At 41.8% G+C, this 22545-nt stretch overlaps 1 protein-coding gene across 3 annotated transcripts in view; it reads right to left on the bottom strand.

Moving 5' to 3' along the window:
• The window catches only part of CLIP2 (CAP-Gly domain containing linker protein 2), an 84594-nt gene extending 62049 nt beyond the window's left edge, over positions 1–22545 (bottom strand). For 2 of the 3 annotated variants that reach the window (XM_075264865.1, XM_075264867.1), the window contains exon 1: positions 22301–22545. The gene's annotated coding sequence lies outside the window, so the exon portion shown is untranslated. Of the gene's footprint in view, positions 1–22095 lie in introns of all 3 variants that reach the window. The other variant, XM_075264866.1, reaches the window with a different exon arrangement.

Genomic DNA, 22545 nt, shown 5'->3' with positions numbered 1-22545 from the left:
TGTTTTTTCTAAAGGTGTAAACATCTAAATAAGCTATAAAAGTCGATAATCATCCCCTGCTTACTTGTACCCTGACGCTTTTTACATACTGGCTGAACTGACACAACTTGACAACTCAGCTTGTGTTATTTCATGCTTGCAAAAATATGAAACTACATTTTATGGAAAGATCCATCTAACATAATCACTTCCAAATTTGTATTGCATGTGGCAGACAGTTGACAAGTCACATAATGAAAGGCTTAGTGCAGACAGACAGTATGGGAATGAAGCTGCCAGGAAATGAATAGTTTACCCTTTAAAAAAGAAAGAAACACGGCGAGCCTGTTTCGTCTGTAGCTGATAGATTGCCACATACACAAAATACACATATACTTATGTAATGCCAGTGGTCTGTGCCTGCCAGAATACTACATCTCCCAGCAGGCATCACCACCAAGTTACTTTTGATACACGCATACCATTCACTGCCATGAAAATGCTCTTTCCTTTGCTGTTGTTGCTACATGACCTGCCCACAGGGAGCGCACACATTGCCTTTTTGATACTTAAAGGATCAGCACACATTAGAAATCTTCCCCAAGCCAATCATATATTTTTTATATACGTCTCCTTCACCAGCCATATTGTACCTGAACAAGGTTCTAGTTTTTGTAGTATCTGGCAAAAGCTATGTTTGTTCTCTATTGTTTGCTCTAATTACCCCTTACTTACCAATTCTTGGTGCGCTACACCATAGTGCCTGACCTTCTTGGTCAACTGTTACCAATACTGCAACCAACTCAAGAGGTAGCAACCTGATAGACTTCCTGGCAAGTGCCCTTTACAACTTACGCTAGGTCCACAATAGCATCAGGTTCTCAATTGTTCAGGTCCATATAACTGCCAGAACCCCCACTGATCACAATAACAAGGGCCCCCTAATATCTCATGTGAATACAGTGGTAGTGTACATGCGTGATCACTGCCCCATTCATTTCTGAATGATACAGTTATGTCAGTGTCATAAAAGTGAATAGGATTGTGAATGTGTAAGCACACTACAACTCCATTCACATATGGAGCTCAGGGACTCCAGTTCTTGTAATAACATTCATGGTCCCTTCTGATCATTGTTTATCTTGCTGTGGTGGCCATAAATCCAACCACTTCAACAAAACACTGGTCTTAGAAGTCTCTAGACCAGGGGTAGGGAACATACGGCTCTCCAGCTGTTGCAAAACTACAACTCCCAGCATGCACACTTGCTCTGCTGTTCTTGGAACTCCCATGGAAGTGAATGGAGCATGCTGGGAGTTGTAGTTTCACAGCAGCTGGAGAGCCGAAGGTTCCCTACCCCTGCTCTAGACTGACAGCGACCACTACAACAACAGCACTGGAGAGGCAGTAGATTGAAAAGGTGACAATTGATTATTTTACCATATTTCCTACTCTAGGTCCGTCTTTAAATAATCTGAACAATTGTTAATTTTTGTTATTAAATTTGAGTAGTAATAATAATAATAATAATGATAGCAGCATTCAGATATTGTGTATATATGACGGTAGCATTTATTTTAGCTTTACAGTGATTAAGACTGGAAATGAAGAAAATATCCTGTATAACTAAATTGTAGCTGCCACATTTCTTATGTCACTAGAAGTAGGCAATAAACTGAACATATGGTGTATGACGACAATCTTGAAACACCATTTGTATGAAGGTCTTACAAGATTTTGCTGAGTAGAATATACATCTAACAAGATGTTCGGTCACCTTCAAGATTAAAGCATATGCAAGGTCAATTTTTATTTTTTTGTAGGATGCAGCATACTACTGTAATAAATAGATGATATCCTTATGTACATTACATAGCTTAAAGTCTGTTAACTTTGACAATGTGGCATCAACTCTTTTTAAAAAAAGAAGCACTACAGACAGTCTTCCCTGTTCTGCTATGGCAGCGCTATATGATGTCTGTAAAAGCCTGGGTTGCAGTGAAATTTTTATTCATCTCAGGTAAGCACCCCCACCAATCACCTGATAACTGTGCAGAAGTAGATGGCTCCATACACTGTGTAGTAGCTGTTCTGTATTATAGCAGCTCAGCTTCCATTTAATGAATTCATATCTCATTTTGAACAAACCATTTAAGGGTGTCATCATAGTTTTGGTCAAGTAGACTTAAAATGGTAGTGCAGAAATTACAGTTCTGGACCGGGAGGCTGAGGAAGGTGAAACATGAAAAGAAAAGAAAAAAAAAAACATATTCACCTGTCCCCAGCGCTGCGGTGTCCCCTGCTGATGCCCGGTTCAGCAGTGTCAGGAGGCTTGTTCTGACAGAAGTTCTCGTGACACTCAGCGATAACATGAAAGGACTTGAGAGATCACTCACGTAAGTTACCTGTGATTTCCCTGGTCCATTCCTGTGAAGGCTTGATAGGCCTTAGCAGTCTGTGGCAAGGACTTTCGCTGAAACAAGCCTCCAGATACCGCTGGAGCAGATAGCGATGGGGAACACTAGAGCGCCAGGGACAGGTGAGTATATTTTTTGATATTTCGACTTCTCTGGCCTGTCAGCCCAGACCTTTAATTCCTGGACATCCCCTTTAATATATTAATTATAGTAATAAAGACATTGAAGATACAAAGAGAATTCCAAAATCGGCAGCTTTAGGAAGCTGCTACTATATATCCCAAGCTAGCGCTGCAACAGACTTTAGTTGTTCAACAATGGAAAGGAATAATATCTTATTGGAAGATACAATAATGGAAAGGAACATCCCCCTTTGAGGTATTATATTATTGTATGACAATAATGATTGTATATTAAAAATAATCACCTATTCATGTATGAGTGGTTAGATGTATGTGCACCTTCAAAACACCTTCATTGAGACAATTCCCACCATTAGAAAGAAGAGGCGGTGGTGATGCAGTGTATTGTGAGCTCATTGTTTGCTGGACCCATCAATATGACTGGATCTGACATTATATGAGTGGATGTTACCATATAGGCTTCACTATTTTTAGAATTACACAGTGGTTAACTACCACAAAAATATCAAAAATGTGATACATTTTTTTCAACCATTATATTACAGAAACAAATATTGCCAAAAATTCTACAAAGATTTCCAGATTTTAATAAAGTTATCAAACGTTAATATATCACAGCTGCTTGGACATGGTAGATAAGGAAAGAGAAGCAAATGTGAGTTCTGCTAAGGAGAATGTCATATTTGATTTATTATTCGAGTGGTACAGACTACTGCAGAGCTTTAAGCTACACCAGGTCTCTCACTGTATCAAGGTGACCCATCACAGCCATTATTCTTCTCCACTCCAGTACTCTGAAGTGTCTTGGGATATTTATTAGCGTTCCAGATGAGCAAAAATAATAATTTTGCAGTAAAACATAATACAGTACTATGGTGAGAAATAGTCAGTAAACATTGGTATCTTAAAGAGGACCTTTCATCAGATCGGGCACAGGCAGTTCTATATACTGCTGGAAAGCTGACAGTGCGCTGAATTCAGCGCACTGTCGGCTTTCCCGATCTGTGCCTCGAGTAAAGCGCTATCGGTTCCGGTACCGTAGCGCTTTACAGTCAGAAGGGCGTTTCTGACACTTAGCCAGGGACGCACTTCTGCCCAGCAGCGCCTATCGCGCTGCACAGTATGAGCGGGTAGGAACGCTCCCTCCCTCTGCTCACACAGCTCGTCCATAGACGAGTATTATCAGGAGCGGGAGGGGGCGTTCCTCCCCGCTCCACAGTACAGCGTGATAGGCGCTGCTGGGCAGAAGGGCGTCCCTGGCTAAGTGTCAGAAACGCCCTTCTGACTGTAAAGCGCTACGGTACCGGGACCGATAGCGCTTTACCCGGGGGACACAGAACGGGAAAGCCGACAGTGTGCTGAATTCAGCGTACTGTCAGCTTTCCAGCAGTATATAGAACTGCCTGTGCCCAATCTGATGAAAGGTCCTCTTTAAGATTTTTAATGTAGGTCCACATTTGTCGCCTCTATCTTTATATAACAGGTGACTGATTTCTGATACTTGGATGCCCTGTGGAGGTAGAAATCTAACACACTCCTGTATGGGGGGGGGGGAAGCCAGGGAGACTGCCTAGACTCTAAGGCCTGGTTTACATCTGCGTTTGGTATACCTTTCGGGGAGTCCGCTTGGGGACCCCTGAACGGAATACCGAATGCATTAAAAAGCAGTGAGCAATGAAAGCCCACGGATCCCATAAACTATAATTTCCGCGCGGTGTTCGTATGAATCATGCAGAGAGAAAAGTAGTGCTTAAAGTGTGGAAAACACATGAACCCTATTATAGTCTATGGGGTCCATGTTTTTAATGCATTTGGTATTGGGTATTCCGTTCGGGGAATACCGAACGCAGATGTGAACCATAAGTGAAACCAGTTTAGTAGCACAGTGAGTCTGTAATCTGCTGCCTGTTACATTTACAATATTACTTAGCAAATAAGGAGCAATGACATAATGGTTTTGAAGACACGAGGATGACTAGCATCAAAGGATGAACCAGACAGTTAGGGCTTGTATATACAGTAAGTCATGTTATGAAGCTGCACTACAGCTTTGATAAGATAAAATAAGATAATCCTTTAAGGGTCAGTTCACACGTGAACTGCCCGCACGGGTTTTGACACGGAGAGAGACGTGGTGAGCCGCGTCTCTCTCTGGTCAAAACCCGCCTGCCACGACCATCGCGGTCGCGGCTTTCCCCTCCGCTGTCGGCTCAAATGAATGAGCCGACATAGGAGGGAGCTGCCGCCTGAAGAAAGGGCATGTCCTTTCTTTTCTCCGCTAGCGGCAGCCCGCCGCTAGCGGGAAAAAAAGCCCGGTGGTCTACATAGACCACCATTGTAAAGGGGCGGATTTTGAAGCAAAATCCGCTGTCAAAATCCGCCCCTTTGTTCACGTGTGAACTAGCCCTAATAGTCCCACCATGGGGAAATTTCAGTATGTTACAGCAGCATAGTAATACAGATACAGCATAATAACAGTAATATATTACAGAATGAGACACATAGGCTGAGAAAAATACTAGGAATCAATAGCAGCTAAGGAAAAATAAAGAAAGAAAGAAGACTTCAGGATCATTTAGCTGTCTCTTCCCTTGGTCTGATTATGTAGATATGTAGCCTGACCACGGTTGGGCGGAAGGACCTCCAGTAATGTTCCTTCTCACACTTGGGGTGAAGCAGTCAGTCACTTACAGAGCTGCCAAGTACTGTCACGGTCTCATACATGGGTTGGGATTTAGTCTCTCGCATGGAGCTCACCGCGGACAGTATCCTTCTGTCACCCACCACCTATAATGGGTCCAGGGGGCTCTCCAAGACAGAGCTGGCCCTTCTGATCAGCCTGTCAAGTCTATTTCTCTACCTGGTTGATATACTGCTCCCCCAGCAGGCCACACCAAAAAAGATGGCTGAAGCAACCACAGAGTTGAAAAAAGCCCTTCCATGTAATTTTACACTATTAAGCTACTGTACAGTTTTTATTTTCTAGAAGGGTAGAGCTCACAAAGACTAGAGGAATGCTTTACAAGTACAAAGCTACAAGTAAATGCTCTTAACATTCACTTCTAAGGGGGCGTTCACACTACCATCGGTGTCCGATAGCTAATGTCCGCTGCTAATGTCCATGTAAAATCTTGTGCGGACATTAGCATCTGACACTAGCTGTGTCCGTGACATTTTGCATTGATTTAAATGGATATCGGGTGCATTCTTTTACAGTCCGTGCCTGTCCTTAACTGTCCACTCCCAAAGATGTCCGACTTTTCAAGCGGACAGCATAACCCGACATGTAGGTTTTTGTGCCACTTGCCCTTGTTGAGGGAAGTAATAATGATAATTGGAAGTCTTTTTACAGTACAATGTGGTGTACCTTCAAGGGGGCGTTCCTCATCACCCAGCGACTGATGATCAGCTGTGAGGTCAGTCCCTCTGACAGTGTAGTGATATCAATAGCTGAAACTAATAGCACCAATATCTCTGAAACTGAGTCACATATCTGCAAACTGAAAAAGTGGTGCATTGTCAACTTTGGAGAAGAATATAACATACCACATCTTAGAGGGCATCAAAGGTCTTCTCAAATGCAAAATGTTATGATGACGCCAATGGGCATATGCCTAGGGTCACTCACAAATCCTAAGGGGCCTGGGGCTAACTTACATGTCAGCTGTGTCCATAAAGCCAATGTCTCACTGCATTGTTGTTGCTTCACTGGGCTCATCGTTCTGTTGGAGTCAACTCCAGCTTGTACTCCCTCTCAACTTGAACCTCAACAAACTCACACTCTGCTTAATGTTTTTGTAACAGAAGCTGTGGCTGTGACTGAATCTAAAACTCACATTCTCTTAGCTGCTGGTGTGTTAATGGCACACAAGAGTCTGTTTTACTTTGCAAACTGATGCGGCTACTCTAGACTGATCTGGGGCTAAATCCACTGCTTGATCCCCTGGTGCTGTTTAGGAACCTTGCTTCAGCTGCACACGTTATTGGCATTTGGTATCAACTTCCATCATAGTAGCCATAAAGCCTATGTCTCGCTGCATTCTGAACACTCATCCCCATCATCTGGTGAGGGCGCAACTGCGAGTCGTCTGGGTATATTGTGGTCTCACCTATTGTAAGTGGTGGATGGTGGCAGCTATTTGTGTGTATGTTGGGGGTCACTTCACTCCTTTGTATACTAGTGTGATAGGAAAGTGCAGAAGTAAGTACAGAAGCGAGTTACCTTTTGCAGTCACATTCTATTTCACATGTGGTTTTGTGGTGAGTGGGTGGTCGGATTCCTGAAAGTAAAGTTTTCATATGGCACCAATGCCAGAGATTACAAAGTCTAAGTGAATCTAATTAAAATAAGTTCCTAAATTACAGGTTACAGTTGCAAGACTCCTCACCACCATGACCATGTTAACTCTGTGTGTACATGGGACTGTCATGCATTTATTGGGATATATAATATATAAGTAGCATTTTAAAGGGAGTCTATTATTGACAAAATCAATTTTTAAATAAGCATAGATTCAGAAAGCCTTTATAAAGACTATTCCAGACATACCTTCATTATGTCCATCCTCCAAGCGTTTTTTTTTCTCATAAATCAAGTTTTTATTCACATGTAATGAGCTTGGCTCCAACACGACGCAAGATTTGGATCACACTCACATCGGAAACTGCTATTAATGCAGCTAAGAAGAGGAGGAGGCATGGTTTTACAAGAAGTGGGCGTTGATGTATCCAGACGTTGGAGTTCAGATTTGTATGACATGGCTGTACTCAGAGCACAGGGATAAAGCCACCTGGGCTCCGTGCAGCTGATTTACATATTGCTAAAAACTTGATTTATGAAAAAACCCTGGGAGAAAACATAATAAAGGTGTGTCGGGAATAGTCTTTAATTTATAAAGGCTATCTTAATCTATATTGACAGAGTAGGATAAGGGGGAGGGAAAAAAACACAGCCCACTTGCAGTCAGTTCATAGGCTCAGGCTACGACTAAGGAAACCGTTTTTTTCCGAAACGCGACAGCCAAGACGTTGTTTGCATGACAGGGGTTCTTCTTGCTTGAATAAGCACCCCTAATTTTATTATCTATCATGTCAGAATAAAAGTTATATTTTAGGAAACGTTGTACTGCTGGACTCTCTACTTTTTCCTTATCTGAATCTATGCTTATTTCAAAATTGATTTTGCCAATGATAGACTCCCTTTATATACAGCCTTTATGACATGTTTTTTTTCTGTTTCAAGTATGAAATGTAATCACTAGGGGTTTGTAACTGATCAGTAGCCCTAGGTTTTACGCAGGGACCCAGGTGTCTGCTTGAACATAACACATGTTCTTACAGCATACAGTATGTTACTATGCTCAAACAATAGATTACATTTCAAGGCTATCCAGGATAATATGCGGGCTGGTTGAACATAAAGAATTTTAAGCTTATAACCCCAGAAGATGGGATACCATGGAGTTTTGTTCAATCAGAAATCATACTTGACATTTAACCCCCAATATACTGCGTTCAATGCTAAGTTGTGTCAACTGGCACTTGTTTCTGTACTCTATCTCTAGTGTCACTTACAAAGCCAGAACCCTGTGTTCCAGAATTTACTGCCTCTCTTAATATATCATGGTAACATTTTGATGGCTTACCAATAACCATAATGGCAAATATTTTATGTTTGGGACCTGGAGGGGAGGACTGGGGGAGGGGAATAATAAGGTGCACACCTGCTATCTTTTTCCCTGGCTTCAAGTGCATCTGTCATGAGATGTCAAGCAAAACAATCTGTGAAGAAGTCATCAAAGACATATAGGGTTTATTAGTGGTTGCTAAATACAGCCATTGACTAAACATCCTGCTGTGAATGTCTACAAACTGAAACAGTCAGCTGAGGGTGAGGAAATCTCTGTCAATGAACCTGGAGTGAATCAGCCTTTCATGATTTAGTTGGTGACTCCTACTCACTACATCACTGACCTGACTACTGTAACCAAGTACAGGAGGATATATCGGTATTATGACTGGGAGAAATGCTTACTCGTTGTACATGGTAGCAACAAGTAGATTCCAGGCAACTCTTTAGAAGCTCCTCATACAAATGTCCTTCAAACAAAACATGCATTAATAAGTTTATATTTCTAAAATATTACAAATGTGCGATGCTGGAGACAGCTTGGGTGTTTTTATCTGTTATCAACGTATTTCTGTAAAGGTTTTGTGCAGGAATGTGGAATTTATGGTCTATCTGTAGGATAAGCTATAAATAGCTCAAGGCTAGGAAGATGACAGGTGGCTATGGAACGGATCAGATTTTGTAATACACTTTATGAATACATTTTGGATCCAGTGTGTGTGGTGTACGGGAGTATGGGGCTGTGTAAAATGAGGAGGGGGGGGAGGGGTAACTTCAAACATTATAAAACATACAAACTTGCTTTGGTTTCATATGAAAGAAGAGATTGTTTTTTACAATGCTATCTAAATTATTTCCAGAGATATTACTGGTTGAAAACACAGTCGGGATTGATATTTACATGTATATGCAGCTGTATAATGTATATGATATAAAATTCCTAATCCCAACTGTGTTTTCAACCAGTGATATTTCTGGGAATAATTTAGATCTCCTCTTCATATGACACCAAAAGCAAGTTTGTACAATTTATAAATATCCAAGATATAACTGTTTGAATTCCCTAATTTTCTCTACATATTACACAGCCATGTACTCCAAGCCCATACTTCATACACAGTAACACTTAGTGAGAGGAGGAAACAGATCTCAATACAGAAGCAACAGATAGATAGAAAACAGGGTAACATTTTTACAGAAAGGATCCGAAATTATGCTAATAACGTATATATAGTACAATAAGTATTAATCACACAAATACCGCTGACATTTTAGTTGTACTTTAATTGTTAAAGACCAGGAAAGAAAAATCAGAGAAAGTCACAAGCATATGTAAAAAAAAAAAAGTTAAAGAGGACCTTTCACCACTTTTGGGCACAGGCAGTTCTATATACTGCCAGAAAGCTGACAGTGCGCTGAATTCAGCGCACTGTCGGCTTTCCCGATCTGTGCCCGGTGTGAAGAGCTTACGGCCCGGTACCGTAGCTCTTCTATGGTCAGAAGGGCGTTTCTGACCATTAGCCAGGAACGTCCTTCTGCCTCGCGGCGCCTATCGCGCTGTGCTGTGGAGCCGGGAGGAACGCCCCCTCCCTCTGCTTGTCTGTAGACTAGCATTATCAGGAGAGGGAGGGGGCGTTCCTCCCGGCTCCACAGCACAGCGCAATAGGCGCCGCGAGGCAGAAGGACGTTCCTGGCTAATGCTCAGAAACGCCCTTCTGACTGTAAAGCGCTACGGTACCGGGACCGATAGCGCTTTACACCGGGCACGGATCGGGAAAGCCGACAGTGTGCTGAATTCAGCGCACTGTCAGCTTTCTGGCAGTATATAACACTGCCTGTACCCAGATATGGTGAAAGGTCCTCTTTAAGGCTTACTAGGTGGTGAAGCACAGATCCCTGCCAGCTTCAGATTTAGCACAAAGCAAGGACTCTAAAGTAGGACCTGCACTGATAATGTCAGTTTTACATTATCAATGCAGACTCCACAGCTAGAAAGGCTGATGGACCTGTGATGACATCACCAAAAGTCCACAGGAGCAGGGGTCAGTTCAAGCACAGTCTTTAGGCTGAATGCTCTTATCTGGAGGCAGAAGTCTCATGGACTGGTACTGGAGGTAGGAAGTTTTTCTCTTATCTACCCTCTCTGTTGTGGAGATTCTCCTGACAGTGTGGGAGGTGTAGAATTGAGGAATGAGTTGCTGCAGTTTCGAAAGGTTTTATTTGGGCAGAATGCTGTTCCCAGTGGGAGAGAGGTGGAAATGGGGAGACTACATCTGCTATTACTACAGGGGAAGGTTTTGGGGGCAATCCTGCTACCAGTGATGATGGTGTACTGTGGTGTCTGGGGATAGTAACACTCCTTAGGGAGTGTGCACCTTTACAGGCGTATGGAGACTTACAAGCCATTTTCGCTCCACTAGGGGATTATGGGAAAAATATGCAAATCCAGGATGTAACTAGGAAAACAGTGCCTCAGTTTGCTGTCTCTAAGGACAGCCCCCTTAGCATCATGCATGGCTTTTTTCAATAAGCCTAATGACATAATGTGGGGATTATTGCCAAACTAGTATGTGGTGCACAGTGTTATCTGGCACTTCTACAGTTGGATGTGGTGAAGCATTGTGGTGTTTCGTGCACTACTACAGTAAGATGTTGTACTGTATTATGGTGTTAGGGTCTTCTGGTATGTGTTTTCTGTGGGATGCTGGCATTTAGGAATAGGACATATGGTGTTGACATGTGTATTATGTCTATGGTATTTGATTGCCACTGGCGAGTTATTTACAACCTTCTATATGCTGAATTACTAATCTTCATAATTATTATACCTTAAAATTATCTACTTATGTAAGAAACACATGACAAATAACTGAAACCTTGTATTACAATCTGTTTACTATGAACTGCAGTCATGGAATAACAAATGGGATCCATCATATATTGATATCATGTCCCCTCCAGCCAATTTTTAGGGTGTTTCCCTTAAAAAGCAACAAGTTGTCCAATATGCTGATGACAATTCCCAAAAGGACTATGAAGAATATTCTATGAAGGTGGAGTTAATAAAATGCCATCATAACAGTATAAATAAGCTCCACTGATTCTTACACGTCTGGTCAGCAGAAGCTTTAAGACATACCCCCATTGTGCTCAGTGCTCCATATCCAACAAACCATATATCAACTTCTGCTAACTACTTTATCTATATATTGTCACACTACAAAGAGTCTTTTTTGTTCATCCTCCACAGAAAATTCAGAGCAATTGTTTATAGACAGTATATGAAAATTTAGCTTTTGAATAAAGAGACCTCCAACTTGAACTCATATAGACGGAACTCCTAGGTTAGGGACCACTTCCTCCCATACAGTCATAGAAGCTAGTAAAATAAAGTAGAAGTCAGTGTCAAGCTAATGACAGTTCTTTGTAGGGCGGCTTCTGTACTTTTCAGAGATGTCTTTCTTATTACGCAAATAAGTGAACAAGAATGTCCCTTACACAAGTAACAATGGCCTGTACAGAAGCCACAGCCAGAATTGTAGGTTAACTATTTATTCCTAATGCAGAGGTATCGGTACTTCTCTTTTCTCATAAATAGAAGAAGTGTAAGAGTTAAGAAGCTAAAATCATAAAACTAGGGGAAAGAATGGAAACAACTTCCTGACACTTTCCATATGGACACAATCATACATATTTTTATTTCTTCACTTAGGGCATATGGAAATAGAATGAAACTCAGAATTGTTTGTTTCCAGTTAGTCTATGCTATTGTGGGAACGCTGTTACTGTTCACATCAAAAATGCTTACACAAATATTATTTTGTGCAACTGTTTTTTATAAGTGTCATCATGCCCCCATTATACTTCTAACTTAATATGCATATTTATAAATCTTTTTTTTTTCCTGGGAAATGGTGCATCTATTGGATTATCTATGGGTATGATGGTGCTTAGAATAACGTCAGCTACAATGTACAGTGACTGGCTTGGTATCAAGTTTCAGGGTGACAGAATCCCTTTAAGTGACATGTTCATAAAACCTTCCAGTCCAACTTATTCTTAACCCCTTCCCGCCGATGGCATTTTTTGATTTTCGTTTTTCGTTTTTGACTCCCCTCCTTCAAAACCCCATAACTTTTTTATTTCTCCGCTCCCAGAGCCATATGAGGTCTTAATTTTTGCGGGACAAATTTTTCTTCATGATGCCGCCATTAATTATTCTATATAATGTACTGGGAAGCAGGAAAAAAATTCAGAATGGGGTGGATTTGAAGAAAAAATGCATTTCTGCGACTTTCTTACGGGCTTTGGTTTTACGGCGTTCACTGTGCAGCCAAAATGACATGTCCCCTATATTCTGTGTTTCGGTACGGTTCCAGGGATACCAAATTTATAGGGTTTTATTTACATTTTGACCCCTAAAAAAAATTCCAAAACTGTGTTAAAAAATTTTTTTTCTAAAAGTCGCCATATTCCGACGGCCGTAACTTTTTTATACGTAAGTGTACGGGGATGCATAGGGCGTCTTTTTTTGCGGAGCCGGGTGTACTTTTTAGTTCTACCATTTTCGGGAAATGTTATTGCTTTGATCACTTTTTATTCAAATTTTTATCAGAATCAAAACAGTGAAAAAATGGCGTTTTGGCACTTTCAACTATTACGGCGCATGTCGGGAAGGGGTTAAAGAGGACCTTTCATCAGATTGGGCACAGGCAGTTCTATATACTGCTGGAAAGCTGACAGTGCGCTGAATTCTGTGCCCCGGGTAAAGCGCTATCAGTCCCGGTACCGTAGATGGTTTATGAGGATCTTTCATATCCTTGGGCACATACGGTTTTATATACCGTGAGAAAGCCATCAGTGAGCTGAATTCAGCACACTGTCAGCTTTCCCGTTATGTGCTCCGGAGCTTGAGATATCGGTGCCGTTACCAATGTCTGCCCACTGTCAGAAACGTGTTCCTGACAGTCTTGCTGGGCTGTGAGGTACGCCCCCATGACAGTACTCGTCCATTGCTCTATACTGTCAGAGGGGGCGTTCCTTACCGCCCAGCAATGACACTGAACTGTGAGGAATGCGCCCCCCCCCCCAATACTAGTCTATGGACGAGTACAGTCGGGGAGGGGCGTTCCTCACAGCATAGCGTCATCACTAGGTGGTAAGGAACACCCCTTCTGACAGTACAGAGCTATGGACGAGAACTGTCAGGGGGAGTGTTCTTCACACCCCAGCTAGACCGTCAGGAATGCCTTTCTGACAGTGGGCAGACATCGGTGACATTATAAGGGCACTGATATCTCCAGCCCCAAGGCACATAAGAGGAGAGCCGACAATGCACTGAATTCAGCGCACTGTTGGCTTTCTTGCGATATATAAAACCACATGTGCCTGAGGACACGAAAGGTCCTCTTTAAAGGGAACCTATCATGTGTCTTTTTTCCACCCTTTCCTAGAAATCTAGATTAGCATAAAGAAATTTACCCTAAATAGTCACAGGGAACAGGGAGCAGCTATATCCAGTCATGTAGTCATTTTGCTAAATCCCTGTCCCTCCCCTATGACTAGTTAAAGGGGTTGTCCAGTTTCACACCAATTTTAAGGGAAAAATGTTATTGTTTATATAATGAAAGTCATATAATTTTCCAATATACATTCTCTACCAATTTCTCATAGATTTCTGGATCTCTGCTTGCTGTTATCCATTCTGCTTAGTTCCACTGGATAAAAATCAGTCCATGGTTATGGATGCCACAGAGCCAAAACTTTAAGGGGCCTGTTAGGCTCTTGCTGCCAGCAGGTAGCAGGCTCTATTTAATTACCCAACCTTGTTCCTGCCCACGGCCGTCTCAGCTTACCCTTTTGCTCTCCAGGGCGCCCCCCGCTTCTCATATATTATCACTGGGACCCCCTGGAGGCAAGAAGGGGAAACAGAGGTGGCTGGTAGCAGGAGTGGGGATCAGCAAGTTAAGTCATGGGCCTGCAGCAAGAGTATTTGTTGGGTGAACGCCAACAAATCCTGCTATTATTATACTTGCAGGTCTCTTCACGCCCCAGAGTATAATGATCGGAGGCCCATGGAAGGTGAGCAAACATAAAAACTGGTGTTGTTCACCTCTCTGGCCTCGACTTCGATCTCTGTAGTGATACCACAGACGGCATAACCCATGTCTGTGATGGCATTGAAGAGGGCAGAAAACAGCAGGGAGTCGTACCGAAGCACAGAGAAGGAGAGTACCACTGTTTTTTATGTTTTCACTTTCCCTGAGCCTCCGATCATTATACTCTGGGGTCTGAAAAGACCCAAGAGTATAATAATAGTTTGTGGGTTATGTACCCAAAAAAATTTCAAGTTCTGCAAAACCTGAAATGTTTGCAGTATTTGCAACGAACCCAGCAGAGGCCATGATGGGATATGATACTATGCGGAGAGGCCACTATTGAACATTATACTGTGTGAAGGCGCTTTATATGACATTATACTGTGTGCAGGCTGGCACTATGGAACATTATACTGTGTGGAGAGGATGCTATGGGACATAAAAGTATGTGCAAATTTGGTGTTATACTGTGTGGAGGGGCCAGGAAAGTGGGCACTATGCCATGGGATGAGGGCCCCGAAGTCAAAAAATTGCTGTGGGGCTCAGTCTTTGGTAGTTATACAGTCCATTGTCATGTGATGAACACAGGTACACAACTCATTATAGTCACAGCACAGTAATCAGACAGTTGCCCGGTAATGAGCTTTGCACCTGAGTGTTCGTCACATGACCTTGAACCATATATCATATGGCCATGGCCACGCTTGTATCTATGTGGAACAACACCACGTGACCCACTGATGCACATTCATAGGCCACAGTGGTCCCTGACATCAGTCAGAAGTGTTGAAGAGAAAAGGGAGCTGTGTTGGAGCCCTTGAAAGGTGAGTAGCACTGTTTTTTATTTGCTCTCTCCCATGGGTCTCCACTCATTAATACTCTGGGGTCTGAAGACAATAGCACTTATAATTCCAATGTGTTTGGTCAGAACAAATCCACAGGTGGAACCTCACAAAACAAAATCACATTGGTTATCCTGTTTGATATTCAGTTTCAGTTATTTTTCATTTAATCCCCCAGCCATGCAGTCACCCATCAATATTTTGATCTAATAAAACTGCTTTTAGCAGATTCTGAAAAAACAAATACATTACATAGTTAAGGCATATTGACATGTTGGCTGAATCACTGTATTTTGCTGCAGTACTGTCCAATGGGTACAATGCCCTTATAGTTCTGTTGTCACATAGTGATCTGGTTTGCAAACTAAATTTAGAATGGGGTAAGTAGACCAAGAAAACATGGCTTTGCTTGTTGTCATCTGAGCCTTCATGTGGTATTATACCCTACATGTGCCATACACTGTCATTGGGAGAAGGCAGATTAGAGCCTCCGTCTAGAAGGGTGAATAGTCAGACACACACATGTAATGAGAACAGTCGTAGCACAAACAGGAAGTCAATGAACCCAAACTACTCAATTATTGTAAGCATGAGTCACAAATGTGGTGAAATCCTGTGAAAATTATAGCACGATGTCATAGCTAGTCATTTTCTTTGGCTCAGGATACAAACGCTGAACTAATATAAGCTATTAAAAGACTATATTTGCTGCATTTAACAGGACCAAGAGACAAAATATATTAACAGTTAAAATATGTATTTTCATAGAAATATAGAAATATAAATCCACTACCAAGTTTCACTCATTAGAGAGAATCAATTTATTCACTTGAATTGGACAATGACATGAAATATTCCGGAACACATGACAAACAAAAACAGTCCCATCGCCATTGAAATTGTGGGGTGATTGAGGAACCAAATAGGAGAGGTCTACAGAGAGTGGAACTGGCAGCTGTGACTATGTAGTGCAGACTGCAGCCACGCGGAATACAAATGAGGCATTCCAGAACTGCACTAGTTTTGTATCAAAGCACATTCAGAGGAAAACACATTCACTCACTGACAAACATCAATGCACCCTGTCTGTCAGCATCAACTCAGTTCTGCGAGTAACAAAGAGATGTATTCCACATTACCAGTTTACTACAACAGGCCAGTGATACAAAGTGCTCTGTAAAATGAGAAAAACAGTGACCTTCACCACCCCTTGTCATGCTCCTGGTGCATATAATGTGTACCATTTTGAAAACCTACAAAACTGGGTAGAGAATTATACACAAGCTCCGAAGAGCCTGATCAATGAATGTGTTACACAAATATGGGGGCTTCCCATTCATACAAGGGTGGACATACCATTGGAGAAACCTGTGCAGGGCCCAGTATGTCACGGGGCCTCTTACCTGAACAGTAGCTTTCTACTGTCTATTAGATTGTGGGTAAACATCTAAGCTAATGAACTTCATGGCTAACAATTACTGGTGGATTGTTAGAAAGACATAAGGGGGTGGCTCTATGCTGATATAATGGACAGCAAGCAAAGAATGGACCAACCCGAGGTACAGGTAAATAACAGCGCTCGCCCAAGCGACTATTGGAATTCTTCCTTATTGGTAAAAGTAGGCACAATGAGTTTCGGATATGAGCATGTCTTTTGTCAAGTGCACAATCACTGGCTTGGATGGCTTGATCCAGGCCAGTGATTGTGCACTTGACAAAGGACATGTTCATGTCCAAAATGCGTTGTGCTTACTTTTACCAATAAAGAAGAACTCCAATAGTCGCTTGGACGAGCACTGTTATTAACCTGTACCTCGGGTTGGTCCATTCTCTGCTGGTTCTCTACACGTCTTAGAGGCGTACCCACAGCTTCTGTCCTAGCACCATCCCCTTAGGACCCACAGGTGTTCAAGGCTTTTTTGGGTTGTTGTGACTCTTCACAACCCACCCAGGTGAGCAGGTATTTGTCGGTCTCTATATGTTCACTACACTTATTTAGTGATAATACACGAGGATCGGTTCGGTATTTGTTCTTGTTTTTCCATAATGGACATCAAGACATACTGATACAAATCTTTGTTTGTGAGCCCTATATGGGACAGTGACTGACAATGCTGGTGAAACACTGCAGAATATGTTAGTACTATATATGTAAGAGAAGTAAAGAAGAAATAAACAAGGGGCCATTAACTGTTCTTATACAGGGCACTGTGTTTGCTTTGACAGTCCCTGAATTCATAGTTTGGTGTAGTTACAAATTTTATCTTAAAATAATTTTTGTTCTTTGTACAGGCTTTTGTCTCACTCCCTTTAGCTTTACTTCTCCCAATGACAATGCTACAGAAGTGGCTTGCTAAAGTATTCATACCTCTTCACATTTTGTCACCTTATACCTACAAACTTAAATGTATTTTATTGAGATTTTAAGTAACTTAATAAATTTTAAACAAATAAAAATCTGAACAGTGTGACTTGCAAAAGTATTCATCCCCCTGTACTCTAATACCCCTAAATAAAATCCAGTGCCCACAATTGCTTCAGAAGTCACTTAGTTAATAGAGTCCAGCTGTGTGCAATTTAGTCTCAGTATACAGTATATACACCTGTTCTGTGAAGACCTCACTGGTTTGTTAGAGAACACTAGTGAACAAACAGCATCATGAAGACCAAGGAACTCACAAGACAGGTCAGAGATAAACTTGTGGAGAAGTTTAAAGAAGGGATAGGTTATAAAAGCATATCCCAGCTTTGAGCATCCCAAGGAACACTGTTCAATCCATCATCCAAAAATGGAAAAAGTATTCTGTAACTGCAAACCTACCAAGATATGACCATCCACCTAAACTGACAGATCAAGCAAGGAGAGAATTGATCACAGAAGCAGCCAAGAGGCCCATGGTCACTCTGGAGGAGCTGCATAAGTCCACTGCTCAGGTGGGAGAATCTGTCCACAGGGCAACTGTAAGTCACTCCCCAAATTTGGCCTTCATGAAAGAGTGGCAAGAAGAAAAACATTGTTGAAAGAAAGACATAAGAAGTTCTGTTTGCCACAAGCCATAATAGGGACACAGCAAACATGTGGAAGAAGGTGCTCTGGTTAGATGAGACCAAAGCAGAACTTTTTGGGCTAAATGAAAAGCGCTATGGGTGGCAGAAAAATAACACTGCTCATCACCCTGAACACACCAGCCACACTGTGAAACATGGTGGAGGCAGCATCATGCTGTGGGGAGGCTTTTCTTCAGCAGGGACAGGGAAGCTGGTCAGATTTGGTGGGAAGATGGATGGAGCTAAATACAGAGCAATCCTGGAAGAAAACCTGTTGGACGTTGTAGTTTGTTAGGTTAGTAGGAACCTACAAACCTGTATACTTCATGATTGGACTGTCACAGAACTTTAATAAAAGGATCTTTCTTTAAAAATCTTATACGTACAACCTTGTCTGATAAGAATACTGCAGTGTACAGCACGAAATATACCAAGTGTAAAGAAGTAGTTAAGTGCAGCTGCCAGCTGCCGTGGTGTCAAGACCATGGCGTTTCTCACACTCTGACAACAAGTGCGAGACTGATAACATCTACTAAAAATATTTCATGATCCAGTAGCTTTAGATAAATTCAACTTTACCTACCAAATATGAACAGACACTTGTCAATACACGTGATATCCCAGCAGCAAGCAAAAAAAAATGATGGAATCTTTCTGCCAAATTTTTTTCTGACAGAAAAAAAGTAGTGCATTTTACAAAATTAAACAAATAACATGGTAGAAAAGTTCCATTATGTTTTTAACATTAGATTCAATTGGAACGGACACGGATAGACGTCATTCTACTACTGTTAATGCCTATGATGAATGAGAGCAATGGAAGTTCATAATGGTAATGTGAACAGAGTTGAAAATAAGACAAGTCGCAATCAAATCCATATATCATTTTTTATGATTAGGTCATTAATGAATTAAAGTGGGGTACAATAATGTGACCACACAGTTGATGAGAACTAAGGGCTACAAATTGCTATACTTGGCCAGAAAGTAGGACCCTTTCAGTAGACATGAACACAACTGCTTGACTGTTTCGGATGGTCACATTCATCTGTATGCAGAGGGAAAGTACATGCACATACTACCACACAAACTAGAATCCGGAGGCCTTCATTCTCAGGAATGGTGAGGTTCATGGAGGTCAGAATCCACTCCTATAGAGTAAGTACTTCCTCTCTGGTTTTCCTCTCTATCCATTATCTACAGGTTCAGTATACTGGAGAACTGCCAGGCATGTATTACACCTCTTTAAATACTTATCTCTGGCCATAACAGAGATGCTTACACCCAATATACCTGACGCTTTGTTCTATAATGTCTGCTGTTTGGAGATACAGAACAACTCAAAGTGAAAAAAATAGCATAACTACACCCCCACCACCAATTGTACACATGTGTGCTCCGCTTGGCTGAACATACATGTGGTCTCTGTGAGAAGTAAGCTGCTGCCGCTGGGTTCAGCCGACAGTAACCGACAGTAACCTAATGTATATGGACAGCTAGATAGGGTTGTCCATTCCTGGACCTATCTGAAGCTGACAGCTGAGCAGATTCATCACTGCTGTGATCATCACTTTTTGTTTTACCATCCCAAGTACCATATTCCTATTTTGTGTTATGAAAAGGGCTCAGTAATAAAATATACTCTTTCAATATAGCTGCAGGGTGAGTCCTCATTACTGTTTACTCTGGTTGGTCCAAGGTATTCCAGTCAATACTGTCAGCCCATTAGCAACTTGCATTATTCATAGGGAATGGGCAGGATATTTTAATTCCTTTAAGACCTAGAAGAAAATGATTGGATTGCTTGCTGATAAGTAGATATTAGTTGTGATTATTTATTCAACTCCTTAACATTTTACTGTAAATTCACCAAAGATGAGTCTATGCAAGCACTAACAAAATACCAAGAAATGAACTAAAACATAACATTTAATAGTATAGGCAGCTATTAAGCCTAAAATCCTAAGCAGGGAGTTGGTAGGATCATGAAACACAATGCACTCAATGTTTTCCCCATAAGCACTCGCAGGTCAGCTGCACCGTCTATCTAAGGTTATGTGATAGGAAGCATTGTACAATAACTCTGTTTATCCTGTGTCTGCTGCACACACTTTACTATAATACAGACGTTAATGAACTAAGAATGCAACATTATGTTATACAATAGTTACATTTCCATGATTGGATTTGGCACTCAAGAAGCGTACAGAGAGACAGGAAGCAATTACACCATTTATTGTGGATTGCAAAACTTGGCCTGTATTCCCAATCTATGGAATTAGCTGTTTATAACCTTTCACCCTCCTCCACCAGAACTGAGTTACAACATATTCCCCTGTCTATATTCCTGCAAATATCCCATGCAAAATGTATGTGTGTTTAACCAAATATAAGTTCACATCCTGCTCATACTACTATCCCAGCGTCACACATTTCTATAGATGATAGCTAAAATAAATATATTCCACTGAAAATGTTATTGCCATGGTACAAGGATGTACTAAGGCATAGTGTGTATCTGCTATGTAGTGGAAATCCATACCAAGAGAAGGACATTTTTATGTTAAAATAAATACATTTGTTGAACAAACACAGAGTTATTTTTAGTGTGCAATTTGGGAACCAAGCTAGACATTACTAGATGACCACATACGAAAACTCACTACAAACTATGATACTTGGTATCCTATAAGACATACAAAATAGATAAGTATATGTGGCTCTGATAATGATATGATAGGATGAACTGTACAAGTGTGACTGCAGTGTCATCCTGACATTAGGTCTATATGTTAATAGGTCCTCCCTAGTGGGATGTCCCAGCAGCTTTCAGTCTAGGAGGCTTCCTCATCTAAGTGGCCTGGAATTTGGCATTGATGTATCTGCTTACTCATGGGTAGAATAAACAGACCATGGGAGTTTGTAGGATCTCAAGAAGATCCTTGTCAGCTGGGTGGTTATCCAGTAAGCCAGGTGGTCATCCAGTCAGCAACACCATTCTCAATTTGTTAGGACGCAGTGTCACAACAGTTGGCTGCTTCATAAATAACATCAAAAGGTTTAGAAAATAAGAACCGAAACATTTTAAGGAGAAACATTTAGTTACTACAGATGAGAACTGCAGGATATGGATATGTGATGGGCCATATTTGCTCACAGAGCTTTGTCTGGAAGATTTATATGGGTTAGGTCAAATATCTAAAAAATAACAATCCCTGTGAACTCTCCACACAGATAAAATAACAATATTCATGTCTTCATTACAAGAAAGACTATAGAGATGTGCCAGTTATACAATGCAATACAAGTCACACTGGAATACAATATCCAAACATGGACCACGGTACATTTTCTGTAAAGAAGTGACATAAATATCTACTAGTAGTTTACAATACCTCCTTGGTCTTCCCTGCTGAAACCATGTATATTCCACGTCCTATTGTCCCTTGCAAACAGTAGCTAGAATATACAGTAAGTATCTAATCGGAGCAGCTCTCTGTACATTGCCTGATCTCCTCATCTATACATTACCTATATTCGCTACTCACACCCCTTCAGTACATACACCATCCAGCTATTGATTGAATGCTTTCCAATATGTCATACATTCCAGTCTTCCTGTATATGACGGGAATAACACATGCATTGTCTGCTAACCATACAGCACAAAAGCAAGATGTCAATTTGATTCTCCTGAAAACCAGATGCAGCACATTTTAGTGTATGATTGGATGCCATGAAGACCCCCTGATGCTCCACAGCCAGCCAGCAGCATGCCCAGTTGTATATGCCAGGCAGCATGGAGCAGAGCACCGGTGCCACGCCGGCTGCATTTTACCTCCTTTGTTGCAGATCTCTGAGGGTTGCTGGTAACTCCCCTACACACCCTTGCCATGCCCACCCTGCTACCCAAGCAATGCCCGCAGACCATGCCCTTACCTCTTGACATGTCAGCATCCAGTGAAGTCTGGGTATCAGATGTTGTGAGTCCCAGCCCAGCCCTGCAGTCAGCCCCTTGCTCTCTCAGCCCAGCCACTCCCTGCAGGCAAAGGACTCAACATGGGGGAGGAAGCAGTGGCCAGAGTGGGCACAGCAGTGACAGCACAAGCAGCAACTCACTATGGCTACTGGCTTCAGATCGTACCTTGTCCTTCCTGGGGTTCATGAAGGGCACATCCATACAGCAGTCAGGGCTTGTGAGCAGCGTTGTGTGGCATCCCATGCATCCTAGTAGTGTGCCCTGTCTAGTCACTTGTCCTTACAATGCCTGTGAAGGCTGAGCCTTGCTGAGGATGCCCTGCCTGCTTCCCTGCCTGCCTGGCTCACATGCACTCAGTCTGCATTACTGAATGTATGAAACAAAAGAGGAAGCAGAGGGGAGATCGCCAG

Source organism: Leptodactylus fuscus, chromosome 2 (genome assembly GCF_031893055.1).
Source record: "Leptodactylus fuscus isolate aLepFus1 chromosome 2, aLepFus1.hap2, whole genome shotgun sequence".
In the NCBI taxonomy this organism is placed as follows: Eukaryota; Metazoa; Chordata; class Amphibia; order Anura; family Leptodactylidae; genus Leptodactylus; species Leptodactylus fuscus.
The sequence above is the reverse complement of the archived record's forward strand: the minus strand, read 5'-3'. Positions and strand labels throughout refer to the sequence as shown.